The 8,448-nt window shown below is 35.2% G+C and overlaps 1 protein-coding gene across 7 annotated transcripts in view; it reads right to left on the reverse strand.

Annotated features, from left to right (window-relative positions):
* Nucleotides 1-7,631, reverse strand: part of LOC148627155 (plexin-A1-like) — a 91,138-nt gene extending 83,507 nt beyond the window's left edge. For all 7 annotated transcript variants that reach the window (XR_015919897.1, XM_088568733.1, XM_088568725.1 and 4 more), the window contains exon 1: nt 7,493-7,631. The gene's annotated coding sequence lies outside the window, so the exon portion shown is untranslated. The remainder of the gene's footprint in view (nt 1-7,492) is intronic.
* Between the last annotated feature and the right edge of the window lie 817 nt (nt 7,632-8,448).

Raw genomic sequence — 8,448 nt, forward strand, 5'->3', positions numbered from 1 at the left:
AAAAACCGGAGTAAAGAGTTGGATTCAAGAGTCGTTAGAGTCGGGGTAGGAGTCAAGAACCGGAATAAAGAGTCGTAAGAGTCGGGGGTAGGAGTCAAGAGTCGTTAGAGTCGGGGTTACGAGTCAAAAACCGGAGTAAAGAGTTGGAGTCAAGAGTCGTTAGAGTCGGGGTAGGAGTCAAGAACCGGAATAAAGAGTTGGAGTAAAGAGTCGTAAGAGTCGGAGTCAAGAGTTGGAGTAAAGAGTCGTAAGAGCCGGGGGTAGGAGTCAAGAGTCGTTAGAGTCGGGGTAACGAGTCAAAAACCGGAGTAAAGAGTTGGAGTCAACAGTCGTTAGATTCGGGGTAACGAGTCAAGAACCGGAATAAAGAGTCGGAGTCGAGAGTTGGAGTAAAGAGTCAAGAGTCAATATTGAGGGGTCAAAAGAAAGAAAAGGTTGGAGTAAAGAACCAAATATAGCCTGAAAAGGTGGGGTTAGAGAATGGAAGGAATATCAGCGAGAAGACTTGCAAAAAATAGTCTTAAAAGTAAAAGTAAAATAGAATTGTCATCATTTTGTTCTCTTTGTTGTCGACTTTGTACAAGGACTTCCCGACTTTGATACCTTGGATCCAAGAAAGAGACACTTGCTTATTCTAGACGATATGATGATTCGGTCACTGAATCTATCTCGCATCTCTTCACGAAATATACTCACCATAAAAAAGTGTCATGTTGCTGGTTCAGAAGGTTATATGAACAGCTGATACGTAAAACTCACAGAAAGTTTGCCACTCTAATATATGTTTCCCTCTGAATTTTGGTATTGTTAATTTTGGCAATCTATGGTTACTAGCAGAGATATGAGAAGCTACATAACTCCACGCTTATGAATTCTGATGTGTCAAAGCTAGGGCATACAGTGTTGTGGAATGGGTTTTATTCCGAATTTTATCTACTTTTTTCAGGAATAAGGGCGTGCTCTCTACAATTACAACTTGATATGGAAATTCTGTCTTGTTTAAGCATTCTGTCCTTGCAAAACAATTATGAAAATTTCTGAGTTTTGTCTCTAGAGTATTTGTATACTCATCTGTTTCCATGACTTCATTCAAGATCTCTTCCATGGCTATAAGTATCTTATCCATCAATTATTTTTTGTGTTAAATTTTCAAATGTCACTTAGAATTTCATTTCGTCATGATCCTAATTATCCTTGGTCTCTTCGAATTTTCAAAAAAAAAAAAACAATGTGTGATCGTACTTCTTCTATTTTCAGCTCTTATCGATTTAATTATCTCATTTGCCTGTGATAGCATCAAAATGTCGTTGCGTGTTTCTAACTTTTCGTAAGACAGATAACATAGTCGATTACGTAGTTTTACGTTTACTTGTCATTCTATTTCTAATGCGACGTCATTGTCTTGACGACACCTTATGTTACAATTTATTACAAAGACGCGAAAAAAGATGCGTTATGTGTCCCGCCGTATTCTCGACAGGAACTTTGAACTTAGGACTTTATTATAGTAAATCGTCATGAAAGTCACCAAGTCCGCTAATTTTGTTATATGGAATATTAATTTTGAAGTAACCTTCACTCTATCGGAATGAGTGATCATTTATATATAGCTAATACACATCCGAACTATATCCAAGTTTGGTTTTAAGTTCCTATATTTTTGACATGATATTAATGTACAAATAACTTAATAAAACTAAGAAAATTCGGAGGTAGATGATTATATAGACACAAACCACGCCCATTCTAGCGGGTGGTTGTCAGTTTGGCAATCGCAAATAAAGCGCGATTGTGGTTTGAAAACTTTTTAAGGACGTTTTATTAGAACGCTTTTCAAGCAATATAGTTTATTATAGTCAAAACTGTAAGATTTTTGCTAAAATTAAATGATTGATATCCTTGTCAGTGTTCCACTGCGCTTGTTGTATAATAGCAGTATAGGATTTCCGTATGACAACGACTTCTTACATCATAAAACGTAAATCGCGCTTGCATATTATGTTTAAAATCATCATCCTTGATGGAGTGTGATCAAGAGGTCTGTCTAATTTGATTCCAAGGGGGGCCTGCAATTCGTTTTTTTTTTTATTTCTATTTTTACCCCGTGCAGGTCCGGGTGTTAAAAGAATAGGCCTGCAGCAGCGCTAAGCTTGTCGTATAAGGCGACTAAATAGTGCTCAGAAACCTAGCCGGGGGCTAGGCGCTCTGCCCACAGAGCAACTGGGATGTGTGCCCCAGGTGGTGGAATGGGGTACCCCTGGCGTGTTACATGCTGGGGTTGTCAGGCTATAATACGGAAAACCTGACCGCAAACCATAGTGGTGCACCGTGTTGGGAAAAATGCCACGTTCCTCGCACGTTAAAGAACCCTGCTGTGGTATTCGATAGGAGTAGGAACCTTTGCGCTCCGCCACAGGAGGCTAAATTGCCCGACCTTACCCATCCCCCTTTTTCCAGTGGTAATCAAAATTTGTCGACCCTATTATCCTTGTGACCCATCCTCTTTTTTAATTTCATGTTCATTTTGTCATCCATTTCATGTTCATTGTCTGAATATAGCTGAAATATTGCTGCTCGGACGTTAAACTCCAACAAACAAACAAAACATTATTTCTATTTTTATTTTTTTATTTTTTTTTTATCATGAAATTATTTCCAGCTTGATCCTATTCAGATTTTTATTTTCACTACAACCTTGGATAGATTATTCGTTTTCTACGGCTAAATTGCCCTACCTTACCCATCCCCCCTTTTTCCAGTGGCAATCAAAATTTGTCGACCTTATTGTCCTTGTGTCCCATCCTTTTTTTTTTCATTTCATGTTCATTTTGTCATCCATTTCATGTTCATCGTCTGAATATAGCTGAAATATTGCTGCTCGGACGTTAAACCCCAACAAACAAACAAAACAAACGATCAATATACAACATGTACATGATAGTTAATATATATTCATATAATTTTATATACCAGTTTTGCTGTCAGAAAAATTGCCGTTTTTTTATTTTATTCTAAACAAAATTATACTATCACCAGATCAATAAACAAGGTCATGAACTTTAGACCACAACCTTTTAACCGTAGAACTTTTATCAATGAAATGATCCTGTCTTCACAGGGCGTGTGTATTGGAATAAATTAATATGAATTTATCATAGTTTTTGCAAAAATATCAATTTAGAAAGGCATTACTCTGCGTAAATCGAAGTTTTTTTTACAAGATTATGTATTCAGATATAAGTTTAATTCCTTAATTAGAAATAGAATGACGTGTGTACCAATCTCAGTATGACGGGCGCTGCGAGAAGGAAAAGATTTTAAGTCAGGTTCAGGGTTAGAATACTTTTTTAAAGCAGCTGTCAAAGACAGGATATATTTTTTCTGCAATGATAAGGCTGGATTTTTTACTTTCAGCATAATTAGTTTCAGCTTTTTTATTTTCAAAATCTGCTAGTCAATACCCCTTCCCATTCCCCTCACAATCAAATCCCTAGGAAAGATCAACAGAAAAAAGGTGAAACAGAAATTCTTTGATAAAATTGTTGTTAAAATGTATCTTCCTCCGCTTCTGTGTGGCAACGTTGGTTATGTATGACATTGTTTCTCATTTGAATTATGGGATTGTTTTAGTTGGTTCCATAGAAACATTGTTGATATACAATGAAGAGCATTAGCGTCATACTGAGATATTTATATTGGAGATTGAAAAGGTACATGTAAAATACAAATGTGCAACAGAAACTCTACATTCCCATTTAAATATCTTGACCTAAACTTATAAATCGATGGTAAAGGAAAACTATTGACTTAACGACAAACGTGATGACTTTTCATTCAAAATTGTCAACTTTCCTTTCATCTGTGGCAACATCCCTTCAGCACCTGCGTATGGTGTGTTCATATCACAACTCATACGTTATGCCAGAGCTTGCCGAGACTACGCAGACTTTTTGTATCGCGCTAGAACTCTAACAAATAGGCTTCTGGAGCAGGGTTATGTTGCTACAAGATTGAAGTCATCACTACAAAAGTTTATGGCCGTCATCATGAACTCGTGGATCGTTACGGTGTGTCCCATCTGGGCCATGAAAACTGATTTGTTCTACGTGTCATAGTTTTCCTTTCCTCTTTCGTCTACCCTGGACTTGCCTTTTTATGAGCAACTCGGTGGGAGTTTCTAGAAAAGCAGAGGACGCTTACCCTACCGGTGCACCTGGTCCATGCTTCCAGTTTTTAGTGGAGTCCGAGTAGCTCATTTACTTTTGTTACTTTGTATGTATGATTTTAGTTACTTTATGTTCTTTGTTGTGTATGTCTGTTTTCCATTTCTGGTCTTTGTCCCTGGATTACATTCTTTTGATTACCGCTATAACCTTGGTTCCCTTGATTACCCATTCAACAGTAAAAACTTGAATTGCACATAATACATAATAATTGCAGATATTCGTTTGAATTCTTAACAAAATGCTAAAGGAATGGCGCAGATCATTACTTGACAAAAAATCAAAAACGTGTGAGTTCCATTTTCTAAGATTCAAAAACTACTTTTACAAGTGATTAAAAAGCCTACGTTATTGTTAAATTCATTGTGTAAACTCTCCACAGAATGATGATCAACTCTTTCGTCAAAAAACATAATCTCAATCCGATATTTAAACATATATAAAGAGAGTACATATGGTGAAAACGTCAAAGGGACATCAACCCCACAAGGATGAAAATTAAAACCGAGGGCCACCCATGGTTCTCTAATGAACGACGAGGAAACCCCCATATCACAGGGCAGGCTAAAGCTGGCCAAAACAAATACAAAAAAAAAACATTATACAAAGAAGAGCTAAAAAGTTGCCCCTATATACTCAAATAACATATTGCTAAAATTTGTGGCTTGGGACAGGCGCAAAAATATGCGGAAGGTTGAAAGTACTTTGGCGTGAACGCAACTCTCCCCTTTTAAAATTTGGCCACAGTGGAAAAAAGATATTACGCAATTAATCACACGTAAAAATCAGTTCAAAAAGGTCTGAGTCCCTTGTTACAACGGAAATAAAGAAACTGAATATTTTTTACACAAATGTACAAACTAAGGACTACCGGCAGTTAACTGACATAGTTGCTCCAGACCAGTTTAAACCTACTAAAAGTTATTTCTACATCGTATGTAAAATCAGTCTTAATTTTTCCCCTGCGGGAAAGGAGGTGGAGAATCGTGTTACATAACAAATCACACAATAAGGACAAAGCACATGTCATGTCAAAAACTGCCTTTAGATTTCTATGTAAAGGCTTTATGAGCGAATAATTGTTTATACCAAAAAGAGTAACCTTAACGATTTGACAATAATGTCATAACAATATCCCTTACGAATAAACTTATTCAACGTTTAGTTAACTTATTTGGGTGGGTATCGAGCTTTGAGTACTTTGTGTAGAATATAACCGTAACACAAAGGGCGAAAGATATCCGCAGGTACAGTACCTGCAACAAAAATTGCAATCTGTCATCGATCGCCGATCAGTTTCCAGTCAGTCGTCGATCCGTCAAACCGATCTATTAAACCAGTGATCGCAACACGTGACCAGAGCGGTCAATGTATTTTACAGTTTTCGGTGTTTTCCTTGTCAATTTTTCACATATTTACATTATGGAATATATTTAAACATCCATTTTTTATTTTATTTCACATTTCTTTTGTTTCAAATAGATCATCCGACATTTTACATGACACAACTGTGATCAGATCGGTCACCGATCATCGGTTATCGATCCGTCAGTGATCAGTCCGTCAAATCCTTGCGCGGATCGGTTTAAGGACTGTAGCAGTCTTTTACAAGTACATTAGTATGTGATAGTCAGTTCCTTGTATCCGTTGAAAAATGTTGTGAATGTTTTTACGAGCTGGTGATATCAAAAACCTTGATGTAGTAATTTCTCGGGTATATCAGACACATGCCAAGCCATAACAAATAAGTTTAGTTACTGCAAATAATGACTAAAAAGGGGGAAACATGTTCGGTGTTCAATAAGTTTTTTAGAATACAATGCTTAATTTTAACCAAACTTCAAATTGTTAACCTTTTAAGGAAACATAGTCTTCAAATCGGTTATGATATATGTGTTATCAAAAACACGTTATCTAAGAGATCCCTAATCCTTTGTACGTTCGATATTCTGATCATGCAGAGATCACCAATAAAAGGGTTGTGAAATTATGAAACCAATTTAGTACATTCAGGTTAAATATTTCACCTACGATAGTTTTGTTTGTATTTGCATGTAGACATTTTAGAAATGAAAAAGTTATTTTTGACCATATAAAACGTTTCATTCATATCAATATTACATTAAAACTTAGCACAGTCAAGTTGTGAGACATTTGATTTTGAATGTCCATGTTATCAAAAACTAGTCAAGGTTGATTTCTAATGTGTATTCACCTTAACATTACTTCTCAAGGTTGAAGGACACAATAGTGTCATAATTTTCCCTTGATATTGTCATATTCAACAGATAAGATGAAGAGAATAATAGAATTGGTAGTTTAAGAACTCTATTAAGATTTATCGGTTCTTCAAGGTCGGAACTCACAGATTTATACGGAACAGAGCGTCAGTTCAGCTCAACATCATTCTTTCCGAAATGAATGATTCGGAAATAATTGTTAGACCTTTTTAATGCAGGCACAAAGTCGAAGCCTCACAAATCCGAATTGGTCCATAGCAACAGGACGATGTATTCAACTGAATCAAGAAAATTATGCTTATAAATGTTAAAACTACACTTTTGTTAAGTTTTGTATGATTCTTAATTTCAGGCGGTAAATGAACAGTGAAAATCTAAAGAGTCTCTTAGGCATTGTAATGTAGAGGGCCGGTCATTTCATATGTATCATGTGGTACAAACATATAAATAACTAAATCCTATAAAGGCAAAGCCTAAATTCATATTTAATGCTTGAACACAAGGGAAACGGATAAAGTTACAATTTATTGAAAGTGAAACTATTGATCTGCCTAAACCATTGAATGGATCTTTGCCTCTCTATCATAAAGATCCTTCGTGAAGTTGGCGATTTACTTCTATAAACAAGTAATATTCGATACTTTTTTAAATGAAGTTTTTCTATTTGGTTTTTTTCTCAGTTGCTGTTATCTACAATACAGTTTATTGATTTGAATTCATCGTATCATTAATATTTGATCCCTCAATTTCTTGCTATTAAAGTACGTTCTTTGATTGATTGTTAATAGCTATAATGAAAGAGGATGAAACACGAGAAAAAATTCATACTAAGATAACCGTTGATGTAATACATGTCGCATGTGTACAGTTAAATCGTAAACTATGAATATGTAATGGAAGTACTTGAAAATATGAGCTTCAAAATTCAAGGTACAAGTAAAATTCCTAAAATTCCTAAAATGTCGGGGGAATCATAGAATTTTAATGATAACCATGATTACCACCAGTAAAGAAGATAACTTATCTTACCTTAAAATGAAACAATATCAGGCTCAAGTCAATAAACCAAACATTAGGACTTCTTACTGTATTAGGGAGGTTACAAATAAATATTTAAACTTCCTGTTGATTGTTAAAGAAATGATACTGGTAAACCAATACTTCCTTGTCGAGTATGTAACTTGAAGTTTAAATGAGAAAACAACACTATCGTAAGTAGTTACTGTACAATGATGTGTATAAAGGCGTTCATATACTTTCGCTTGTACATTTATGACTATAAATTCGGGCGTTCACTTCGCTTTCAGATAAAACAACAAATCTCTATAAAAATCGAATAAAGACCCATCAGTTGAAATTTCATCAGAAACTGCTGTTATAACTTTTGCCGCTATCAATTATTCTTGCATTGATATAAAGTTAAATCATAGTCATATCAGGTTGAGAGTAAATATGAACGTTGGACTTAACATGTTGAACAAAATAACAGGAACATTAAGTAACGCAATTGACAGGAAGCTACAAAATATACACATGTAATACTTCTTTTAACAAAGATGTAATATAACTAGAATGGATATGGTGAATTTGTCAAGAGACAACTCCAGCTAGGTTATAAATAGCTCAAGGCCATCGGTGATCGCAACACAAGGCCGACTGCAGCTAACTCCAAAAGTTCATTTTACACAGGTATAGCAAAATAGTTGCCCCTATATACTTCTATATAAATATAACATCATTTACAATTCGTTTTTTTCATATCATAGTGCTAATTTATAACACATTGCAATGTGTGCACAAGGAAATATTGTACTTTTAAAAACCTTTTCCAATATGAAAAAATCGGAATGGTGTTAACTCAAAGGAGTATAATTTCAAACTTAAAAAGTTTCATTAACAGTGTGAAAACGTGTTTAAAGATCATTAAGATAAAATATTTTGGTCCAGTTGTTCAAAAGTCATCGATATGTTATCAAGTTATTCTA

Source organism: Perna viridis, chromosome 1 (genome assembly GCF_037379345.1).
Source record: "Perna viridis isolate PV_CMFRI_1.1 ecotype Kerala chromosome 1, ASM3737934v1, whole genome shotgun sequence".
In the NCBI taxonomy this organism is placed as follows: domain Eukaryota; kingdom Metazoa; phylum Mollusca; class Bivalvia; order Mytilida; family Mytilidae; genus Perna; species Perna viridis.